Here is a 24,496-nt window from a genome sequence, read left to right as displayed (position 1 = left end):
GAGCAGGTGTATGTACCTGGTAGTATGGTATTGAACCTGACAATCCGTATAAGTTTTTTAGTAGTAACTGTAACCTGAATGGATAAAACCGTATGGCATAAGGAAATATGGCATAGACCAAGCTTATCTTAATACGTACAGTATATGTGAAAAGTAAAGTGCCGTGATGTGTAAATCTTAATCGGCTGGTAAATTGTATATGACATGTGAAGACAGTTGTGCTGTTGACTAGTAGGGGGTCAGAAATGCTGATTGTATGGTAAAAATACCCTTTAACCCCTTAACCCCTTAAGGACACATGACATGTGTGACATGTCATGATTCCCTTTTATTCCAGAAGTTTGGTCCTTAAGGGGTTAAGGACCAAATTTCTGGAATAAAAGGGAATCATGACATGTCACACATGTCATGTGTCCTTAAGGGGTTAATCCTACCATTTGACAGATAGGAGTCAGTATAAAAGCGAAAATGCTGTAGTTAGTTTGTTTTCTTATGAAGTGAAATAAAGTCTGAGAAGCCTGTAGTACACCAAATGACTGGTAGGGGTCAGTGTTCAAATGCAGTGGTTCGTTGGTTTGTACATGAAATGCAATAAGGTCTGAGAAGCCTGTAGTACACTGAATGACCGGTATGGGTCAGTGAGTAGGTAAAAATGCAGTGGTTTATTGTTTTGTACATAAAATGCAAAAACGTCTAAGAAGTCTGTAGTACACCAAATGACTGATAGGGGTCAGTGTGTAGGTGAAAAATGCAGTGGTTTGTTGGTTTGTACATGAAATGCAATAATGTCTGAGAAGCCTGAAGTACACCGAATGACGGGTTGGGGTCAGTGTGTAGGCGCAAATGCAGGGGTTTGTTGATTTGTACATGAAATGCGATAATGTCTAAGAAGCCTGTAGTACACCAAAAGACCAGTAGGGGTCAGTGTGTAGGTGAAATTGCAGTGGTTTGTTGATTTGTACATGAAAATGCAAAAAATGTCTAAGAAGCCTGTAGTACACCGAATGACCGATAGGGGTCAGTGTGTAGGTGAAAAATGCAGTGGTTCGTTGGTTTGTACATTAAATGCAATAATGTCTGAGAAGCCTGTAGTACACCGAATGACCGATAGGGGTCAGTGTGTAGGTGAAAAATGCAGTGGTTCGTTGGTTTGTACATGAAATGCAATAATGTCTGAGAAGCCTGTAGTACACCGAATGACCGGTAGGGGGTTTAAACAAATGATATGCATGAACATGCAATGGTTTTAGAACAGACTTAGACAAAATGCAGCCATAAAGGGAGGACCTGACCCGTGCATGGTGCCGTGGGACTGATGCCTGGCGTAACGGGTAGGTCGACTTACGGTTTGTGAGTCACTTAGACACCATCCACGGCGATGGATTGAAGAAAGAAGGTGGTAGGCCGGAAAAGCCTGTGGCTGGATTCCTGACACAGCTCAGCTTAGAAAACCTCATGGAGTAATCAGGTAAATAGGCGTCTGGATGACCTGGAAGTGTAAATCATTCTGATGCTGACCACAAGCAATATGAGTCAGGTAAGGGGTGTCCCTTATATAGGGGAGTGAATTAATTTAAGCCCCTCCCACAAATACAACCTTAATACATATATGTACACATACACATTATATATATATATATATATATATATATATATATATATATATATATACCTATATATATACATACATACATATACATAAAGTAAAATAAATAATTATACAACTATGTTAAAAATGAAAAATGAAAATTTTTTGAAAATATATATATTTCTGTAATTTCGAATATATATATATATATATTGATATCAAAATACACTTAGATGGAAATAATATATTTACATAAATATATATATACCTATGTATAAATAAAAATAATTTTAAAAAACACTGGCTAAAAAACTAATAAAAATTAGTTTTTTGCATTTTTCACACACAAAAAAATATTAACGCTATCTTTGGCCAGTATTTGTGACTAAATGGCTACTAGAAAAGATTGGAAATAACCCATTTGCAATACCTTGGGTTGTCTACTATTGCAAATGGTATGCCATCATGGGGGTAATTCTCATTCCTGGGCAGCCATACGGTCTCAAAGGCAACGTAACCAATCTGGCAAATTTTAATGTGAAAAAAATGAAAAATTTAACATGCTATAATTGATCCTGTAACTTCCCAAAACACCATAAAACCCTGTACATAGGGGGGTACTGTTTTACACGTGAGACATCAATACAAATATATGTATTTTATTGCAGTAAGAGCAAACAGTATTATGACATCCACAGTTAAAATGTCATGCAGAATTAAAAAAATAACAACATTTCGTAATTTCTCCCATTTTGTTATATTTTATTCATATTAAATTATGTTTCATAGCTAAATATTTGATGTTATTTCTCCTGAATAAAATGATATATAATAAGTGTGGGTACACTTAATATAAAAGAGGTGAATTACGCTTGAACAGACATATAGTCAAATTCCAAGTTTTGTTTACGTTTTTATTTTGATCAAAACGTGTACATTTGTCTCAGTCCTTAAGGGGGTAAATAAATGACAAATTGAAGACAGGTATATGATGCAATTTGGGACATTTTAGTAGCTCACATATTTAGATTACTTCATAAATGCATACTAATTGCAAAAGAGGACACCATGAGATTCCTACATGATATATTTTGAGATTTATTGATTTTTCATTTTGTTTACCATATTTTTAACAAAAGTTTGTCAATTTTTACATATACATTGTATTTTTAAGCTTTGTTTTTAAATATCATGTGTCCCATTGTAATAAAATCATTTATATCAACTATATAGCAACATCTCCTGAGTTCAACAATACTCCATGTGTATGCCTTTGAAAAGTAACAATGTTAATCTTAATCCCAGTCTAAATTCTTAATCCTAAACCAAACCCCAATTCTAAGCCAAATCTTAATTCCAAATCTAACCCTAAATCTAATACTGAATCTAAGCTTTATCCTAACCCACACCGTAATTGTATGCCTAATCATAATTTTAACCTTAATCGTAATTTTAATACTAACCATATAAATACTGTTAGAAGTATGCCCTCTGCTGATGCCCCCTTGCTGATTTTAGCAGGAGAATTTCCTTACTGTCCTTTATCCTAATCCAAACCCTAAACAGAACTCTAATCTGAAACCTAGTCCCAAGATTAAAATTAATTCTAAACCCATTTTAAATATAAATCTAATAACAAACTACATACTAAACATAAAAAAACAACAATGTGTGAGCGCTATAGAATATAACACGTTGAGTATGGCGGCACTCAACCACAGTGATACAGATGTTTTCCATCAGTTTAGCGCGCTCTTTTTGGTAAACATACTAAACATGAATATTAATTCTAGACGCCAAAGAGAAAAGCATAAAAATCAATACTAACATAGTGTGGCATACATGCTTGTAATCGAAGGATGTAAGGTCCGTACAATTCGAAATGTAGCTTAATTTCCCACTAACTAGAATTTTATTTTTGTAACAAATTTTGACTTAGCACAGAAAAATAAAAAAAATACATTAAAATAATAAAAATCCTATCATTTTCAGAAGGGCACTTGTTGGCAAATGTATCAGGATTATATATTGTGCTGCTCCTGGTATTTCTCTTTTCTGTAATAGCAGTGATCCTGAAAATTATTAAGTAAATAAATATTATTATCACTTACATGGTTATTTACTAAAGTAAGAATTAGTAGTGGATGAAGTGTAGCTGGCAGAATTGAGTCTGAAATGGCAAAAGCCATGCATATACCAGAGCTTTTGCGAATCGACTATTTCCAACTCTTTTTCTCATATGTGACAATTCAAAGCTTAGCGTAAAATCCCTGGGCAATCAAATAGCTGAGACTAAGTCTTTTTTGGCTACAAACATCATATAAATTCTGCTGTGTTTTCAAGTACCAAGAATCATGTTTAGCGCAATACCAACTGAAATGTGCCATGCAACAGAACGCATTTTAAACTTCCTGCCAATTCTGTTACTCTGAAATCAAGTCAAATCTTCATTGAAGTCAACGGCTGATTTATGTGGATTAATTCATGACACTGAGCACACACATTGTAGTCTAGCCCTAATAACAATTACATAATATATGCTAAATTATCCTATGTAACAATGAAGTCTGCTTTATTGGTATTCATCCCAAATTCTGAATGGATTAGTGAGATCACTAGAAATGTTCTTTTCTTACTTGCCATCCTGTTAGAATGTAAAATAGGAAGATCGTGAAATACTCGTTTCTCCACTTTGAAATGCGTACATAACATTATATGCCAACTTCAACTACACAATGCTTTGTGAAATGGACCTTTTCAGCACTTGGCATTCGAGGCTTTGGCAAAGTCTCTGCATAAACAGAAGAACCTTCTGTCACCTTAAATTGTTTATTTAAAATCTAGTAAGAACAATAGGCTAATGTACAAATATTAATTGGAGTTATTAATTATATGCTAATGTTATTATTCAGTGACCGTAGAATTTAAGGACAAAAGGAAATCTGTGCATTTAGTAGTCAAAAAAATGCCACATGGTAATTTAATTTAACTCATTCATTTACGTTCTGACAAAATGTATTATGTTGTGTAAAAAATATAGGTTTGCAATAAACCCTCACTTCCTAGGATTTTAATATTATTTTTATGTCCTATATTTAGCAAACGTGTTTGTGAAGGGTAAAAATAAAATAAACAATTATATAATAATATAATAAATAATACAAATTAAATTAAATTAAAAATTACACGGCGATCTGTTTACCTCTATCCTGGAACTGGACTCTTCCATCTTGGCTCCCTGTCAATCATTGTTAAAAATGTTGCCTGTTTCTGCCATTGAGGTTGGTGTTGTTAGAAGAAAAGGAGAAGCAGAAGAAACATCCAGTTTATTCAATAAAGTAATAATTCAAAGTGAATTTAAGGCCAATGTAGCTGAACTGGAAGCATTTCATATTTGTACTTTGAGTTTGAAATTCATTTTGAACTCTCTTTGAACTCATATTTTTGTAAATAACCCTGTGTGTTCTCTGTTGACTAACTGGAAATGATCCATTTACATAATGCTGGTATACAAATCAGTACAACCAAATAAGCAGCTATATGTATTTATTTGTGTTTTTACTCATGCTAGAAAGTGGTACTATTAATATGTAGTTGATGTGTTAATACAGATTGCTTGCTCTCCGGTATTTTTATATGAATGCTCCACAACATATGTAAGGACTAAAGGCTAGACCTTGTTCAAAATAAAGTATGAGTGGGAAGTGGATTTTCCTTTCATTAGGTATTTGTTCTCAGTTATTGTGAGTTAATCCCTCTAACAGTGTCTTGGGACCTGTTGGCAAATTAAGCTATGTCACAAGCACCTTTAGGCACCCAGTATAGACAGAGGAATGGATTGCTGCCTATGGAGATGGCAGAGAGGTCCATCGCTGCCATGGAGAAAAGCTGGCATAGGAGATGATCATCCATTTTGGGAAGCCAGCTGCAGGCTGGGAAGAAGAGTGAAGGCAGAGGGACCCATTCTTGCATGGAGCATGACATGGGCAGCAGGACCACACCTGCCTGGAAAAAAGCACTGATAGAAGGGCCTGTCCACTGAGACCAGACCAGCTGGGGGAGATATATCTGCTGGCTTGACCCCGATCTCAACAACCATAGCTCTCTGGGGTGGCAGACCCACACCTCTTTTGGTACGTCTTTGTCACATATCCTTCGTATCCATATGGCAAAAACAGAGATAATTACCTTCCGAAGATCAAGGGGAGTGCCGCTCGGCGGTCTTCAGCCATGATACCTGGCTTTTGCGGCATGTCGGTGCACACCAGCCACGCAATTATATAGCCCCACGTCCATCCACAACAAAGACGACGTCGATGTGCGGGTGATGTCACGCAAAAGATGCACACTCACGTTTTGGGGTCAAGGGCTAGATACAGCCAAACGGATCTGCAAGAGGGATATTTAAACTCACTTATTCCTTAGCGCATTGCCCTGTCGTGGTTTCCCTTAGATCATTATCCGAGAGTGTGTTCCTGATTGTGTTTTTCTGTTTTTTGATTTTGGCTTCATTTTGACTTCCCTGATTTCTGGTACACTTGACTTTTGGCTTTTCCTTATCACTGTGTTTCATTCTGTGTCGCTGACCTCGGCTAGTTTTCTGACTATTCTTGGGTATGTTAAGTCCGGCCATTCTAAGGCCTGGTAAGGAGTTACCCTTAGTTCTGGGGTGTGATACTATTCTACATGCTGGATCAATATAATCCTGACAGTCCTACGAATTTGTGGTCACAGTGCAAGACATGCCGTCACTTAGAATAAGAGCTCAGTGTTGCTTAATCAGACCACACCACTTTCAAAATGCCTCTGGTTTATCTGTGTGTTGCATTACATACTTCAGATATTTTGTAATCAGATCACAGGTGAGGTTTCCTTTCCATGCAACTCATGTTTGTGCAAACATGACTTCACACTGGATCCATGCGTAGCGACTTCCAACTAAATCTTCCTGTGGGCCATTAGTAGCAATATAGATATTTTGTTTTACTTTTCTTTACCAGTCTATAAGCAGTTCTATTGTCCATTTTTCTGAAAATCTTCCAGATCCAGATTTCTTGGAGTGATATTTTGCACATTGGGAACTGTAAGCATTTAGATATTGTTTTACAAACTTCCTCTGTGTGGAAGACTCAGTAATATTTATTTTAAATATTAGTTTAAAATTTAATAAAGAAGTTTGAACTAACACTAATGCTAGCACATTCACACCAGACATGCACCAAACATCCTGAAGTACTGGATAGAATAAAATCAGAGCAGATCACAAAGGTTAAAGGACTACTCCACTGGCCATATTTAAAAAAAATAAAAAATAAAAAAAGAAAGAAAGAAAGAAAAATCACTTTTTAGTAGATACACCTCCTGTGCATACATGCATGAGTTTTTCATGCATGTTCTCATTGGGGTTATATCTGAAAAGAGCTTGAGAAGGCTGCAGCCTTAGCAAGCCCTGCCCTTTTTTCCCGGAAGAGACTTTCAGAGGCTTCTCATTGGTGCACGCATGCACGTCTGGTCTGAGGTCTAGAACAGAGGAGCTGGTCTGAGGTCTGTGAGGGAGGGGGAGGCAGGCACGCTCAGGTAGATCATGCTTGCCACTTCCATTAAATCAGGGGAGCTAATGTAAGTAGGAAGCAATCCTCCCAGACTCGTTGATTGACAGCCAGGGAGGTGTTCCCTAGTTAATTTATAAAAGTGCTGATTTCTCATAGAAATCAGCACTTTTTAAAAATTGGAGTTAAACTATGATACTCAACACCCATAAAGCACTTCAGTAAGCTAAAGTAATTTTTGGTGTGGAGTGGTCCTTTAAGTTAAATTACCAATATCCCATCAGGGCTCTTAGTTACTTACAGTATAATCAAACCAAGGTGACCAATTCTCCTTATAAAAAGACAGTTCATTATTCAAAGCAAAGAAATGTTGGGTGGGCGGGGCTTGACGGCTGATGGAGCAGGACGCATGTTTTGGAGGCATCCAGTAGAACTATAGGTCGCTGATCCCTTTCTGAGCATGGAGCCACAGGGGATACAACCGTAGACACAGTCCACATCCTGGGGGAGCTCTGTATAAAAGATTGACTCTGGACTCTGTGCTGCACACACGATGTGGTGAGCAGGTTGGACAGTACATGCTGGTTCGGTTCCTGCTCGGAGCTGGGGATGTGGGATCTAGGACAGCAAATGGGCCTACATAGCTGTTCTTAATTGGGTCTGTAGCTTCCCTTGCCTTGGCATAGGATGACTTGGTGCTGGCTACCTTCCAGTGATTTTCCACCTCACTCAGAAAACAGCTTTTTGTTTCAGTAGTAATCTCAAGTGTTTGTTTTTCTTTTCTCTTTTAGCTTGAGCTTCTACCTATTATGATTGCTAAGTCTCTGTACTGATCCATTGATGGACTTGATGCTAGGCCGCATATGTGACATAGTATACTAAGCATAGGCCTACTATAAAGCATTGTCCACGCTGTTGTTCTACTTGAAAAATTAAAAAGCTTGTCTGGCATTTACCACTGCTGTTTACCATTAAGCATAATCTTGCTGTTGGGCCTTTACTATCTAGTATTTATATCTATGCATTACAAAAAAATAAAGAATGTAAAAAAAAAAAAAAAAAGCAAAAAGCAAAGAAATGTCATTCCCTTTTAACTTGATATAATATCTGCTTAATAATTTCAGACCATGACGGAGGGTCAGATTTACGCCATTGTCTAGCAATGTAATTTTTTATGGCGAGCAAAATGTTAACTGCCAAAAAATACTAGATTTATTCAGCCCTGGCAGCTTAATATGAAAAAGCCAGGACTGAGGTTCTGAATAGAAACTTGAGTTAAAAAAAATATGAAAAAACATTTGTTAACTCCTGTTTAATATGATCCAGTTGTACGTACTCCCACCATATAAGGCACAATGTTCCCTGTAACTGATTACATCTCCAGCAATTGTTGGGAGTTGATTTATCAACCTTATTAATACGTGAGGGGGCAAGGTACCACAGATGGAGCAATTAGAAAAATGTTTCATGTAAATTAATTGAGCGCGCTGCTTTTTCGACCATTATCTATGCATCAAAGCAGCTTTCAATTGACAAAGTGCTCTTAAGATCATTATCCCATTTCTTTATGGAGGGACATATTGTAATGTGCTGATTATTATGTATTTAACTTGTTAAGCTAGAAATTAATTTGGAATATATTGTTTTCCAATAAAGCCATCTAACCTTGATAAGGAAACAATAGGGTTAACTTTCAAAAAATTCTTCACTGTCAGATATAAGAATAATTCTCAATTTGGAAGATGAAATGTTGCTTGAATCTCACTAAACTGGACATACTACTAGTATTTCATCTAGGAAGAGACAGTTTCACACTTCTTAACTCTTAATATCGTATTGATTTGTAAACCAATTATTTTAATAAAATCTAACTTTCTACTGCGCCCATTGAGGCTTTGTTTACAGCCTTTTTTCTTAAACTTCTCTGTAAGTGGATTTGTCTTTTAACATATAGTCAAAAAATGTGTTTATGCTGCAAAAAAATGACAATGCAGCAAACTAGCGTGTTACAATGTCAAATTGAATTTATCTTCGAATCAAGTAGAGAGATAAGAACACTATAATAAAATGTTTGGTAGTTTATTCTGGAAAATAAAAAAATGCACACCAAGCATATATAAAGTACACTGGCATTACAAATAAAACCACATATGGGGCTGATCAAACCTATATTAAAGCCAAAAAGGGTATAATTTCCGTTTAAAAAGGATAGGAAAGGGGGGCAGGGCTTGAACCTCATGGTAGCTGGAGACATCTTGAGAGAGCGCCTCATCATGTACACTTTTAAGCGAAATAATTGCCCCATCCGAGTTCTCAATTGACCGCATTTGTGACTTACCTGCTCCTGATACCGAGTGTGAAGTCCTGGTCTGGTGCCACTCAGTGTCAGCCTCTGTTTTCTATGACGGGCACGGTGAGGCCTGGGACAGCATCGGGCGGGGGAGGTGGCCAATCACCCTGACTTGCGATACAATGCCTCCTCACAGTGACTCTGCAAAGCCCTGTTCACCCCCTTCTGGACCGGCAGAGGGTTATCCTGGTCCACACTGACCTGACCCAATCCTTCACTAAACTCTGTTTACCGCTTCACTACCAAGTAACACACGACACACGGAAGATCTCACACATCAGAGATCCACTCTGCTGCTGACCCCTCTGGTTTAACGATCTGAAGGAGATTTTTCGTGCCTTTTGTGCTAAGTTAGCGGCAAGGGCAGCGACCTGCCAGCTAAACCTACAAGAAGGGGTACAGAGAAGCAGGAAGAAGGGAGGCAGTGAACTTCCCACAGAAGAAACTCGACAACAAGCTGCAAAATTGCTCCACACAAACCTTCCCGGGCCGAAGGCCATCAAGGGGTTTCCCCTATCGCATCGACCACACCAGCAAAGGATTAAGCGCCGACAGCGGCGTCTGAACATCTTAGTCCTCAGCCATGTCCCCATCGGAAAGGACCTGGATTACACGTATACCTGGATCTGTGGTTCAAGGGTGCGGGCCTCCATACAGGCCTAGGGGTGCCAGGACTCCTGGCTTACCTGCCATTGAGTAGTCTCCTGCAGTACATCTCTGCACTCTATCCTACTCCATCCGAGTCAGGGAGTTGGCCGAATGCAGACTCTCTACTGCGGGCGATCCCATTCAAGGATTCTATGTTAATTTGCACCCGCTACATTGGAAGAGGTTTCTGCTCTGCTCCAGTCCTCCCGCCCTACCACCTGCTCCCTAGATCCAATTCCCTCGCATCTCATCCGTACTCTGTCTTCTTTCTCCATCTCTCACTAAAATTCTCAATCTCTCTCTCTCCTCTAGTATATTTCCATCGCCCTTCAAACATGCAACTGTAACCCCAATTCTAAAGAAGCCCAATTTTGACCCTAACTCCCCATCCAACTATTGTCCTATCTCGCTACTGCCTTTTGCATCCAAGAGCCTTGAAAGAATTGTGTATGCGAGATTGACAGACTTCCTCGAGTCCAACTCTCTGCTAGACCCGCTTCAGTCTGGTTTCCGCGCTAAGCACTCTGTGGAAACCGCACCGACCAAAGTATCCAATGATCTACTTGCTGCAAAATCTCGTGGTCACTACTCTATCCTAATTCTCCTTGACCTGTCTGCGGCTTTTGACACTGTTGATCACCAACAGCTTCTTCTCATCCTCCGCAATATCGGTATACAAGATATTGCTCTCTCCTGGTGCTCCTCCTACCTCTCCCAGCACTCTTTCAGTGTTTCTTTCTCTGCCTCTGCTTATTCTCCCCAACTCCTCTCTGTTGGTGTCCCCCAAGGTTCAGTCCTTGGTCCCCTACTGTTCTCCATCTATACTGCCTCCCTTGGTAAACTCATTAGCTCCCTTGGCTTCCAATATAATTTCTATGCAGTTGACACGCAAATCTACCTGTCCTCTCCTGATCTCTCCCCGTCCCTCTTGACTAGTGTCTCTGACTGCCTCTTTGCTGTTTCTAACTGGATGGCTGCCCACTTCCTTAAACTAAACTTGACCAAAACTGAAATTCTGGTCTTTCCTCCCTCAAGTGTTGTTACTCCTGTGTCTGTCTCCCTCCAAGTCAACGGTGCTACCATCAGCTCCACCATGCAGGCTCGCTGCCTAGGTGTTCTCTTTGACTCCGACCTCTCCTTCAAGCCTCATGTTCAATCTATCGCCAAATCCTGTCATTTCCATCTCAAAAACATTGCGAGCATCCGCCCCTACTTAACGCCAGATGCGACTAAGGTGTTGGTCCATTCCACTGTCCTTTCTCGCCTTGACTACTGTAATCCGCTTCTCAGTGGTCTTACGTGCTCCCAACTTGCGCCATTACAGTCAATAATGAATGCGGCGGCGAGGCTCATCTTCCTGTCCGCCCGCACCTCCCATGCCTCACCCTTATGTCAGTCCCTACATTGGCTTCCTATCAAATATAGAGCTCAATTTAAAATTCTGGTTTTTGCTTTCAAATCTCTACATAATGCTGCTCCCACCTATCTATCCTCCCTTATACACAAGTATGTCCCATCTAGGCCCTTACGATCTGCTGAAGACTTACGTCTATCTTCTGTCCGTACTCCCACCTCTGATGCTCGCCTTCAAGACTTCTTGAGGGCTGAACCGCTCCTGTGGAACTTGCTTCCCTCCTCCATTAGATGCTCACCCAGTCTCCACTCCTTCAGAAAATCGTTGAAAACCCACTTCTTCATAAAAGCGTATCAATTAAACTCTTAATAGCTCCCAACTGATTCCTCTTCTGCAACTGTCACTAGTCTAATACTATCCTTACATTTTTGTGTCATTTTACCCCACTCCCTCTAGCATGTAAGCTCATTGAGCAGGGCCCTCAACCCCTCTGTTCCTGTGTGTCCAACTTGTCTGGTTACAACTACATGTCTGTTCGTCCACCCATTGTAAAGCGCTGCAGAATTTGACGGGGCTATATAAATATAATAATAATAATAATAATAATAATAATAATAATGTTTACATTCTACTATAGACTTGTTGATCATTTTATTTGAATATTTATTTATTCTTGTGTAACCACTAAAACATCCTACATGGTACCTGATTTTGAGAGCATCACTTCACGTCAGTCACCATCTTAGGATTCTCCTTTCATCAGCTTCAAAAGATGAAGAGTAAGTCGTCAGACCTCCAGGCTAACAGCTGGCATAATGAACAGCTATGCCCTTTCCCTATCCTTTTACTAATAAGTAAAATTTATTTTAGAGCACATACTGTTTTATGAGGAAACTGGCAGATGCTTGGCGACATATAGTAAAAAGGAAAGGCAAACTACTCAATTATACCTTCTAATATGAGATTTAAGATTACATTAATGTCAGGCTCCAGATGCTGCCTGCTCCCCTGGAGAGTTATCTTTGAGCCAGTCCCTCTGGCTGTTGTATTGGGCATCTTACTCTAATTTTCTTTTGTCTACCACCTGTAGGTGAATGGTTCAGACAAACATACAAACAAGTCGCTAGAGCAGTATGTTTGTTGCTGTGTATCTGACTATTATGGTAATTGGTTTTACTTGTTACCTTAGATCGCCTTTGCTAGGAATTAAGCTTCCGAGCACAGCCCTTTACCAATTATGGGTTATATTTGGGGGTCTTTGTGCTCCATTTTTGCCAGTGGATTGCTGGTGTTGCATCAGTACATAAGTGAACTGCAGGCATTAGAACAGTGGTTCTAGAATATTTTATGTTGGTCTGTCTTGCTCAAGAAGACACAGCTTGATAATTACAGGACTGCATCATCCTATTAGATAGAAGGCAGAATCTGCTTGTCCACTCAAAATAGACACCTTCCATGTGTCCCTTTTGAAGCATCTTGTCTGTAACCACATTTCAGTAGTGATGTCGCAAACATAAAATTTTCGGTTCGCGAACGGCGAACGCGAACTTCCGCAAACGTTCGCGAACCGGCAAACCGGGCGATCCGCCATAGACTTCAATGGGCAGGTGAATTTTAAAACCCACAGGGACTCTTTCTGGCCACAATAGTGATGGAAAAGCTGTTTCAAGAGGACTAACACCTGGACTGTGGCATGCCGGAGGGGGATCCATGGCAAAACTTCCATGGAAAATTACACAGTTAATGCAGAGTCTGGTTTTAATCCATAAAGGGCATAAATCACCTAACATTCCTAAATCACAATGGATATGGATTGACACCTGACATATGACATATTGACACCTTGACATATGGATTGACACCTGTCCTCAGAGACCCTGATACACACTGATACAGAGCAGAATAGGGACTGTTCCCCCTACATAGGGTCACTTGGCAGATATGGATTGACACCTGTCCTCAGAGACCCTGATACACACTGACACAGAGCAGAATAGGGACTGTTCCCCCTACATAGGGTCACTTGGCAGATATGGATTGACACCTGTCCTCAGGGACCCTAATACACACTGACACAGAGTAGAATAGGGACTGTTCCTCCTACATAGGGTCACCATTTTTAGCCCAAGGCAGCTCATCTCATAAGGCCTTTTTTAGTCGAATGTATCGCCCACTGTCAGTCCCTTCGGGATCCATCCCTCATTCATTTTAATAAAGGTGAGGTAGTCTAGACTTTTTTGACCTAGGCGACTTCTCTTCTCAGTGACAATACCTCCTGCTGCACTGAAGGTCCTTTCTGACAGGACACTTGAAGTGGGGCAGGCCATAAGTTCTATCGCAAATTGGGATAGCTCAGGCCACAGGTCAAGCCTGCACACCCAGAAGTCAAGGGGTTCATCGCTCCTCAGATTGTCGATATCTGCAGTTAAGGTGAGGTAGTCTGCTACCTGTCGGTCGAGTCGTTCTCTGAGGGTGGATCCCGAAGGGCTGTGGCGACTTAAAAAGCTCTGCATGTCCTCCATCAACAACACGTCTTTAAAGCGTCCTGTCCTTGCCGGCGTGGTCGTGGGAGGAGGAGGATTACTTTCACCTCTTCCCCTGTTAGACTCCCGCTCTGCTGTGGCATCCCCCTTATACGCTGTGTAAAGCATACTTTTTAATTTATTTTGCAAATGCTGCATCCTTTCCGACTTGTTGTAATTTGGTAACATTTCAGCCACTTTCTGCTTATACCGGGGGTCTAGTAGCGTGGACACCCAGTACAGGTCATTCTCCTTCAGCCTTTTTATACGAGGGTCCCTCAACAGGCACGACAGCATGAAAGACCCCATTTGCACAAGGTTGGATGCTGAGCTACTCATTTCCCATTCCTCCTCCTCAGTGATCTCAATGAAGGTATGTTCTTTCCCCCAGCCACGTACAACACCACGGATACCAGATAGGTGACAATGAGCACCCTGGGATGCCTGTTGTGGTTGGTCTTCCTCCTCCTCCTCAAAGCCACATTCCTCCTCTGACTCCTCTTCCTCACAATCCTCTTCCAGCGTTGCCGCAGGTCCAGCAAGCGATGCTGATAAGGCTGTTTCTGGTGGTGATGGTGACCACAACTCTTCCTCTTCCTCTTCACGCTCATCTACGACCTGATCCAGCACTCTTCGCAGGGCACACTCCAGGAAGAAAACAAATGGTATGATGTCGCCTTCGGTGCGACTGACTAGGATTGACACCTCCTCAAAAGGACGCATGAGCCTACAGGCATTGTGCATGAGAGTCCAGTAACGTGGCAAAAAAAATCCCAGCTCCTCAGAGGCTGTCCTAGCACCCCTTTCATACAAATATTCATTAACGGCTTTTCTTGTTGGAGCAGGCGGTCGAACATTAGGCGTGTTGAATTCTGTGTCGGGCTGTCGCAAATCAAGCGCCTCACTGGCATGTTGTTTCGCCGCTGGATATCTGCAAAGTGCGCCATGGCCGTGTAGGAACGCCTGAAATGGCCTGCTTCAGGATGTCCTGTAAGCCTGTGTACTTATGCACAAAGCGTTGTACGATCAGATTACACACATGTGCCATGCACGGCACATGTGTCAACTTGCCCAACTTCAATGCCGCCAACAAATTTGTTCCGTTGTCACAAACCACTTTGCCGATATCCAGTTGCTGCGGAGTCAGCAACTTTTCCACCTGTGCATTCAGGGCGGACAGGAATGCTTGTCCGGTGTGACTCTCTGCTTTCAAGCAAGTCAAACCCAAGACGGCGTGACACTGCCGTATCCGGGATGTGGAATAGCACCTGGGGAGCTGGGGGGGTGCCGTTGATGTGGAGCACGACGCAGCAGCAGAAGAGGACTCAGCCGAGGAGGTAATGGAAAAGGATGGAGTAAAAGGAGTAGAGGAGGTGGCAGCAGGCCTGCCTGCAAGTCGTGGCGGTGTCACCAACTCCTCTGCAGAGCACCGCATTCCATGCTTGGCAGCCGTCAGCAGGTTTACCCAATGCGCAGTGTAGGTGATATACCTGCCCTGACCATGCTTTGCAGACCAGGTATCAGTGGTCAGATGGACCCTTGCCCCAACACTGTGTGCCAGACATGCCATTACTTCCTTTTGCACAATCGAGTACAGGTTGGGGATTGCCTTTTGTGAAAATAAATTTCATCCGGGTACCTTCCACTGCGGTGTCCCAATAGCTACAAATTTTTTGAACACCTCAGACTCCACCAGCTTGTATGGTAAAAGCTGGCGGGCTAATAGTTTAGACAAGCCAGCTGTCAGACGCTGGGCAAGGGGGTGACTTTCTGACATTAGCTTCTTACACTCAAACATGTGACTTACACTCAAACAACGTTTGTGATGTGCGATCATGTGCCTACGCAAAGCAGTTGTACCTAGGTGGGTGTTGGACTTCCCACGACTCAGTTTCTTTTGGCACAGGTTGCAAATGGCATCGCTGTTGTCAGAGGCAGACACACAAAAAAAATGCCACACTGCTGAGCTCTGCAATGATGGCATTCTGGTGGTGGACACAGCATGCGTTGATTGGCGTGCTGTCGGGCTGACCCCGGGTGCCGATGCATGCTGTCTGACTGTGACAAGAGCTCCTTGCGAAGACCTCCCCCTGCTTCCAACTCATCTCCTCCTCCTCTATGTCTCCTCATCTGAACTTTTGCCCTGTTCTTCTTCTTGCCGAGCGGGCACCCACGTGACATCCATGGACGCATCGTCATCATCAACCGCTTCACTTGTATCTGACAACTCAGCAAAGGAAGCAGCAGCGGGTACAACATCATCATCATCACACTGTACGTCCATGTGTGTAATGCTGCCTGACTGAGACATATCCCTGTTATCTACATCCTCTGGCAATAATGGTTGCGCATCACTCATATCTTCAAATGGATGTGTAAATAACTCCTCTGACAGATAAAGTGAAGCGGCTGTGGTGCTAGTGTTGGTGGTGGCGGCAGGTGGGTGAGTGGTATCTTGAGAGGTGCCCGAAGCTAAGCTGGAGGAGGATGGTGCGTCAAGGTTCCGAGCGGAAGCTGTAGAAGATTGGGTGTCCTGTGTTAGCCAGTCAGCTATGTCCTCAGAACTTTTCAAGTTCAGGGTACGTGGCCTCTGAAAATTGGGCATTATTCTAGGGCAAAAGGGAATCACAGTACCACAACCACGACGGCCCCTGCGGGGTGGCCTGCCTCTGCCTGTCATTTTTTTTTAAATTAGTTGTACTATGCATGCAAGCTACTGTGAGACCAGGTATGAGTGGCACTGTGCAGTGGCAGAGGTTGGCAGAGTACAAGCTGTAGGCCTGACACACCCGCTTGAAGACAACTAACTGCTATTCAATCTATAACAGTGAAAAAAGTTTTTTGGTTTTAATGCACGCTATTGTGACACCAGATATGAGTGGCAATGTGCACTGGCAGAGGTTGGCAGAGTACATGTCACGACTACTAGTGTGGTCCAGCACGCAGAAACTATGTAAACATATACATATATAAGGAAAGGGAAATAACAGGATAGAGCGTAAACCGGACCTTAGAATGGTCGGACTAATACGCTAGAGACAGAGAATGGTCAAAGGGAAAGCCGAGGTCAAGGAAGCCAGAAAATACACAATACCATAAAGACAAGCCAAGTCAGGGAAACCAGAATATAGAATAACCAGGGAAAAGCCAAGATCAGGATACCAGGAAATCAGAAACACGAAAATAGCACTCTCAGGAAACCAGGAAACGGAAACCACGACAGGGCAAAGTACTGGGGTGAGTTAGGGGTTTAAATATCCCTCTCTATGCTGTGATTGGTCAGAGGGCGACCTCTGACCCCAAAACGAGCGTGTGCACACGTTGGTATAAGTCCCAGGGGCGGGGCTAGCAATAGACGTGACCACACGGTCGGCGCCATCTTGGATATGGGCGTGATGCCCGGAAGACCTGGGGGAGCGGTTCCCGGCTCGCCGACGAGCAGGTAAGCTCGTGTTGTCGGCGCGGTCGTGCCGGTCGGGCACGGGCGTGAGACTCGGCGGGCCGGCGACCGCAACAGTACCCCCCACTCGAAGACCGCGCACCAGGCGGTAATTACCCGGCTTAAGAGGAAAGCGATTGTGAAACGACTGGACAAGACGGGGCGCATGGACCCGGTCAGCAGGAACCCAACAACGTTCCTCTGGACCATAACCCTTCCAGTTAACAAGATAGGACAAGACACCTCTGGACATTTTGGAATCCATGATAGAACGAACTTCGTATTCCTCTTGGTCACCCACTACCAAGGGTGGAGGAGGTGTGGATATCCTGGTGTATCGGTTGCAAGTAAGGGGCTTGAGTAAAGACACATGAAATGTATTTGCAATCCTCATGTGAGCAGGAAGTGCCAAGGAATAGGTCACTGGATTGATACGTCGGATGACTCGAAAAGGACCTATGTACCGAGGGGCAAATTTCATGGACGGAAGTTGATATGTCGTGTGGAGAGCCACACCTTGTCACCTGGAAGATAGACGGGATTGGCACCCCGTTTCCTGTCAGCTTGGACCTTAGCACGTAACGAAGCCTTTTGCAGAGCTGAATGGACAGAATCCCAAGTATCAGGAATAGATTTTAAACGTGCGTTTAAAGCAGGGATGTCCGTGTCTGAGAATTCAGAAGGGAAAATAGTGGGGTGATAACCCTGATTTACAAAGAATGGACTATGATTAGAAGATTCATGAGTCACGTTGTTCCTGGCGAACTCAGCCATGGGTAAGAGCTCATACCAGTTAGACTGATTGGCATTGATAAAGCAACGTAAATAGGCTTCTAAAGACTGATTAGCCCTCTCTGCTGCTCCATTTGTTTGGGGGTGATAAGCTGACGAAAAGGAGAGTTCGATGCCCAATTGTTTACAAAAGGAACGCCAAAATCTAGAAATAAATTGGGTACCTCTGTCAGATACTATGCTTTTGGGTACACCGTGCAACCGAAAGATCTCTGTCAAGAATATCTGAACTAGATCTTGAGCAGATGGTAATTTTTTAAGTGGGATAAAATGTGCCATCTTCGAGAATCTATCGATAACCATAAGGACTGTATTAAACCCGTTAGAACTGGGTAGATCCACAATGAAATCCATGGCTAAATGGGTCCATGGAGCATTAGGTACGGGCAGTGGTTGTAACAGTCCAGGGGGCGATCTAGGAGGAACTTTAGAAACGGCACATATTTGACATGCCCCCACATAATCTTTGATATCGTTCCTACGATTAGGCCACCAAAACCTCCTGGAGATAGCAGAGGGGGTTTTATGGACTCCAGGATGGCCCGCTGTGAGGTTATCATGGAATAAATCTAGTACCTTCTTTCTTAACGGAGGTGACACATACAGTTTGTCCGGAGGTTTTCCCACTGGTGCCTGAGTTTGATCTGCTATTATGGCACAGAAGAGTGGAGAAGACACTTCGGAAACTGTGGTGGCAATGAGGCATTCTGGAGGTATGATAGGATATATCTCTTGTTCAGGAACTTCTTCTGTCTCAAACTGCCTAGAAAGTGCATCTGCCTTGGTGTTTTTAGTTCCAGGCCTATAAGTAATTACGAAATTGAATCGGGAGAGGAACAATGACCATCTAGCCTGACGAGAGGACAGTCTCTTAGCGTCCCCAATATAAGCCAAATTCTTATGATCAGTAAAGATCAAAAGTGGCTCTTTGGAACCTTCCAAGAGATGCCTCCATTCCTTAAGGGCAAGTACAATGGCCAAAAGTTCCCTATTCCCTATGTCATAGTTCTTCTCTGCAGGTGTGAGTTTGCGAGAGTAAAATCCACAGGGATGTAAAGGCGTATCAGGACTTTCTCTCTGAGACAGAATGGCTCCAACTCCTGTTTCTGACGCATCCACTTCTAGAATAAATGGCTTGGTTGGATCAGGATGGGTCAGGACAGGTGCTGAGGAAAATAAAGATTTTAACTGTTCAAATGCCTCTCTTGCTTCTTTGGGCCAAGATATACAATTTGCTCCTTTTTTGGTTAAATTGGTTATAGGAGAAATTACGGAAGAAAACCCTTTAATGAATTTGCGGTAGTAATTTGCAAAACCTATAAAGCGTTGTGTAGCTTTAAGGCCCTTGGGCAACGGCCACTGTAAGACTGCCTCCAGCTTGCGGGGATCCATCTGGAAACCGGACGGAGATATAACGTATACAAGGAATTGTATCTCCGTTTGGTCAAACTGGCATTTCTCCAGTTTACAGTAAAGACCGTTCTGTAACAGGGTTTTAAGTACTGCTCTCACATGTTCGTGATGTGTCTCTAGGTCTGGAGAATAGATGAGAATGTTGTCCAGGTACACTAGAATGAACATGTGAAGGTACTCTCTTAGGACATCGTTAATAAAATCCTGGAATACCGCTGGAGCGTTGCATAATCCAAACGGCATAACCAGGTATTCGTAATGTCCCATTCTTGTGTTAAATGCGGTCATCCATTCGTGACCGTCCTTAATCCTGACTAGGTTGTACGCACTTCTGAGATCGAGCTTAGTGAAGACTCGAGCTCCTTTCAATCTGCCAAACAGCTCTGATATAAGGGGAATAGGATAGGCATTTTTTATAGTAATCCTATTCAGACCCCTATAGTCGATACAGGGGTGTAGGTCTCCTTCTTTTTTAGAGACAAAGAAGAACCCAGCCCCGGCGGGTGAGGAGGACCTACGGATATGACCCTTTCTGAGAGCATCCTTTATATACTCTTCTAAACAAAGATTTTCTTGGGGGGACAAAGCATAAACTCCTCCCTTGGGAGGCATAGTACCTGGTAATACATTTATGGCACAGTCATAGGGTCTATGTGGAGGTAACCCCTCTGACTGGGCTTTGTTGAATACCTCCTTTAAATCCAAATACTGCGGTGGTATCTGTGTGGTCATGGGAGGTGCAATAGGAACATTAATGGTACCAATTGGTTGTGGAATCTGCTTTAAGCAAACACCTTTGCATCTTTCACCCCAACTCACAATCTCTCCTTCAACCCAATCCAAACGTGGATTGTGTTTCAGGAGCCAAGAGAAACCGAGTATTATCGGACATGTAGGTGAGGAAATGATTTGAAAAACCATCTCTTCAGAGTGGAGAATACCCACTGAGATAGTGATTGGCAGAGTTTCGTGTGTGATGAAAGGTTGGGTAAGAGGCCTTCCATCAATGGCCTCGACTGCTATAGGTCTCTCTTTCTGACTTAAGGGCAGGAAATATGCAGACAACTAACCGCTATTCAATCTATAACAGTGAAAAAAGTTTTTTGGTTTTAATGCACGCTATTGTGACACCAGATATGAGTGGCAATGTGCACTGGCAGAGGTTGGTAGAGTACACGCTGTTGGCCTGACACACAGACGCTTGCAGACAACTAACTGCTATTCAATCTATTACAGTGAAAAAAAGTTTTTGTTTTTTTAAATGCACGCTATTGTGACACCAGATATGAGTGGCACTGTGCACTGGCAGCGGTTTGCAGAGTACACGCTGTTGGCCTGACACACAGACGCTTGCAGACAACTAACTGCTATTCAATCTATTTCTAGTGAAAAAATTTGTTTGTTTTTAAATGCAAGCTATTGTGACACCAGATATGAGTGGTGGCACTGGGCAAGTGGGCACAGTATCCACTGTGAGCCTGACACAGAAGCTGGCAGGCAGGCAACTGCAATTACATTACACAGGAAAAAAAAGCAGACTGATGTTCTAGCCCTAAAAAGGGCTTTTTGGGGTGCTGTTCTTACAGCAGAGATCAGATGAGTCCTTCAGGACTGTAGTGGACACTGAATACACTAGCCTAGCTATCCATTTCCCTATCAAATCAGCAGCAGCTTCACTTTCCCTCCTCTCACTAAGAATGCAGCTTCAGAATGAATCTAAAATGGATGCTGTACAGGAGGTGGGAGGGTCTGGAAGGGAGGGTCTGCTGCTGATTGGCTGGAATGTGTCTGCTGACTGTGAGGCACAGGGTCAAAGTTTACTCAATGATGACGAATAGGGGGCGGATCGAACCGTGCATGTGTTCGCCCGCCATGGCGAACGCGAACGCGCTATGTTCGCCGGGAACTATTCGCTGGCGAACAGTTCGGTACATCACTACATTTCAGGTGTGGCCTGAAAGCAAAAGATGCTCCCATATAAAAAGGACGCCTTTTCGTTTTGCCCTATTTTGGTTCTTAAAGTTACCTCTAGTGCTACTTATTCTATCTCAGTGATTTCTTGATATACTTGACTCGGCTTGGCTATTGACTCGTCTGTTAACTGGTTTCCTGACACGGCTTGTATCTTGACATTTCTCATTTCTGGTATCCTGACCCGGCTATTCCTGTATCGCTCTACTGATTTCTGGCATCCTGATATTTTGGCTATTCTCTGACTACTCTTTTCTAACCTACGTTAAACCCGACCATTCTAAGTATTCTAATACAGTTTTCTGTGGGTTTACACACTGCGTGTTGGGGTTTTAGGCAACCATGATACATATGTATCAATTCCTTGTCCTTCATACCCAACAAGACTCAATACACAAAACAATAATAAACAAAACAATATCCCCTTCCTATCTTCAAAACCGGATTGCAAATTAAAGTGATTGGGCATGAAATAATGCTCAGGCAGTGGATTTACTGTATATTAATCCCATACAAGGAACAATTGTTACTGGTTGCTAGGAAGCTGGAACCTTCCCAGCACTCAGTAACCACTGTTCTGTGCATGGGATTAATATACAGTAAATCTATTGCCTGAGTATTCATTATAAACTAGCTTGCAGGTAGTGGGTGCCATCTGTCATAGTGGATCATGTAAAAAAGAGCAGGAAGGAATCTGTGTTTTGCAATCCACAGCTCACCTGTACCCAGTGTAACAATGCTGAGTTCACAACTTTTAACCCCTCAGAACTCTTGGAACTTTCTTCTCTCCTTTATTGTCCCTGCACATGAAGATAAGAACCAGATGGAGAAAAACGGGGACTATTTTTATTGATGTGTGACTAATTTGTAAGTTCATTCGAACAGATGTGTACACACATTCACATACAACTGTTTACATAAATGCATTTCAAATGTTGGAAGGGTGGTTTCCTGACTGTAAATGGCATGGGCTACTTAAATGTGTGGGTATATTGATGAATTTTTAGGACTTGACCGCAGTGGGTTCACTCACTGATCTAGACTGTGGCCAACATAATTATACAGAATAATGTATATTCAGGTTATAGTATGGTGCCACATATTTTTATCTTTGTTTTCCTGAACTGTGCATTCTCCTTTGTCTTAAGAAATCACTAGGATGATGTAAATAGAATAATCATTGGAATTCAGGATATTATGTGAATAAATAATGTGGCAAAGCAATTTCTTGTCAGTGTGCGTCACCTTCTTGGACTGCTACTTGAGGTGTTAATGATTAATTTATAACTAGATAACCATATCCTGAACGTCTGCATGATAATATGGGGAAAATGCATAATCACAAAATTGGCCTTTGATACCAATGTGCAAGAGTAGATTGGTTGACAGGAGTAGTAATTAGAGTGACAGCTGTTCCTATATCAAGTGTTGGCTTTAGACTGTCATGGATGAGCAGTAACATTTCTGGACGTGCCGTAGATGACATAATGTTGAATGCCAGTGAATTGATATCTCATAAGCAGGGATTGCCAATTACTCCAATGTAAGCTCAGTAAATCCATGTATTTTCTTCTACAAATACAGCATCCAATTTCACCCGTACTTGTAACACCACATTGTAGAATAATTCAAAAAGTTCAACTTCTGTCTATTTTGTATTTATTACTTCTTTCATGGTCCTCATCCCTTTTCAAAATGAATAGCCACTCGCAAATAGGATTAGAGAAATTGGAGTGTGTAATTGTAGTAAGGAATTTATTCATTAAACAGTAGTGAATGTGAGCACAATTTAGGCAAAAATTTGCTGATTTGGAAGAATTCTCCACTTTATATTTTAGCCAGCATTTTGCAGTTTGCTGTTTTAGTGGAGTACAATTTGGTGATTAATGAATAAACTCCATACAACATCAAAAAGAGTAGATAACTCTAAACTTGAGGAGGGGTTCAAGGATTCATGCAGTTAACAACTTGGCATCCAGTTATCACATAGGAATTGCTACAAATAAAGTACAATGGGCTCTATGAAAGCAATATATAAAAATTACAATAAAAGACAAACTGTCCCATATTATTGAAATTAAAGGATCACTATAGTGTCAGGAAAACAAACTAGTTTTCCTGACACTATATAACCCTTAGGTCCCCCTTACCCTCGGGGTTCTCCTCCCGCTGGGCTGAAGGGGTTAAAACCTCTTCAGCCACTTACCTTAATCCAGCGCCGGACTCCCTCGGCGCTGGTGACCTTTCCTCCCCCGCCGTCGTCAGATCCCAAGTGGAGCGAAATACGGATGTGCGGCAAGAGCCACGCGTGCATTCAAGCAGTCCATAGGAAAGCATTTCTCAATGCTTTCCTATGGACGATCTGCACACTGAATGTGATTTTCGCCTCCAGTGTCGCAGAAACTGCTATCTTTACATCTGAAGGGTTAAAACCTGGGGGACCTGGCACCCAGACCACTTAATTGAGCTGAAGTGATCTGGGTGACTATAGTGTCCCTTTAAATTAGAACAAAAGACAAAACTTTATCCTAAATATAAGTGATATATGAATAAGCCCATATGCAAAAATATTTTATACCATTTGGAAGCATTCAGTAAAGAGAGAATCAGAAGAATAAAAATTTCAGTTTTTCTGTTATTCAGTGTGTGTGATTGGTTTTATTACTTGGAAAATGACTTAATTTTTTTTTTTTTTTAAATCCAAAACATAAATATACAGAGTACAGCACAAAAGCAATTTTTGTTACACAATACACATACAAGCAATTTTTTTTACTTCATATACAATTAGTTACTACGACAATCTATATAGATAATCTTTTTGCAGTATACATATCAAATATCAGTTCAAAAGTTAAATATACAAGTCC

The sequence above is a fragment of the Pelobates fuscus genome, chromosome 1 (genome assembly GCF_036172605.1).
Source record: "Pelobates fuscus isolate aPelFus1 chromosome 1, aPelFus1.pri, whole genome shotgun sequence".
Taxonomy (NCBI): Eukaryota; Metazoa; Chordata; class Amphibia; order Anura; family Pelobatidae; genus Pelobates; species Pelobates fuscus.
This window is presented reverse-complemented; position numbering follows the sequence as displayed.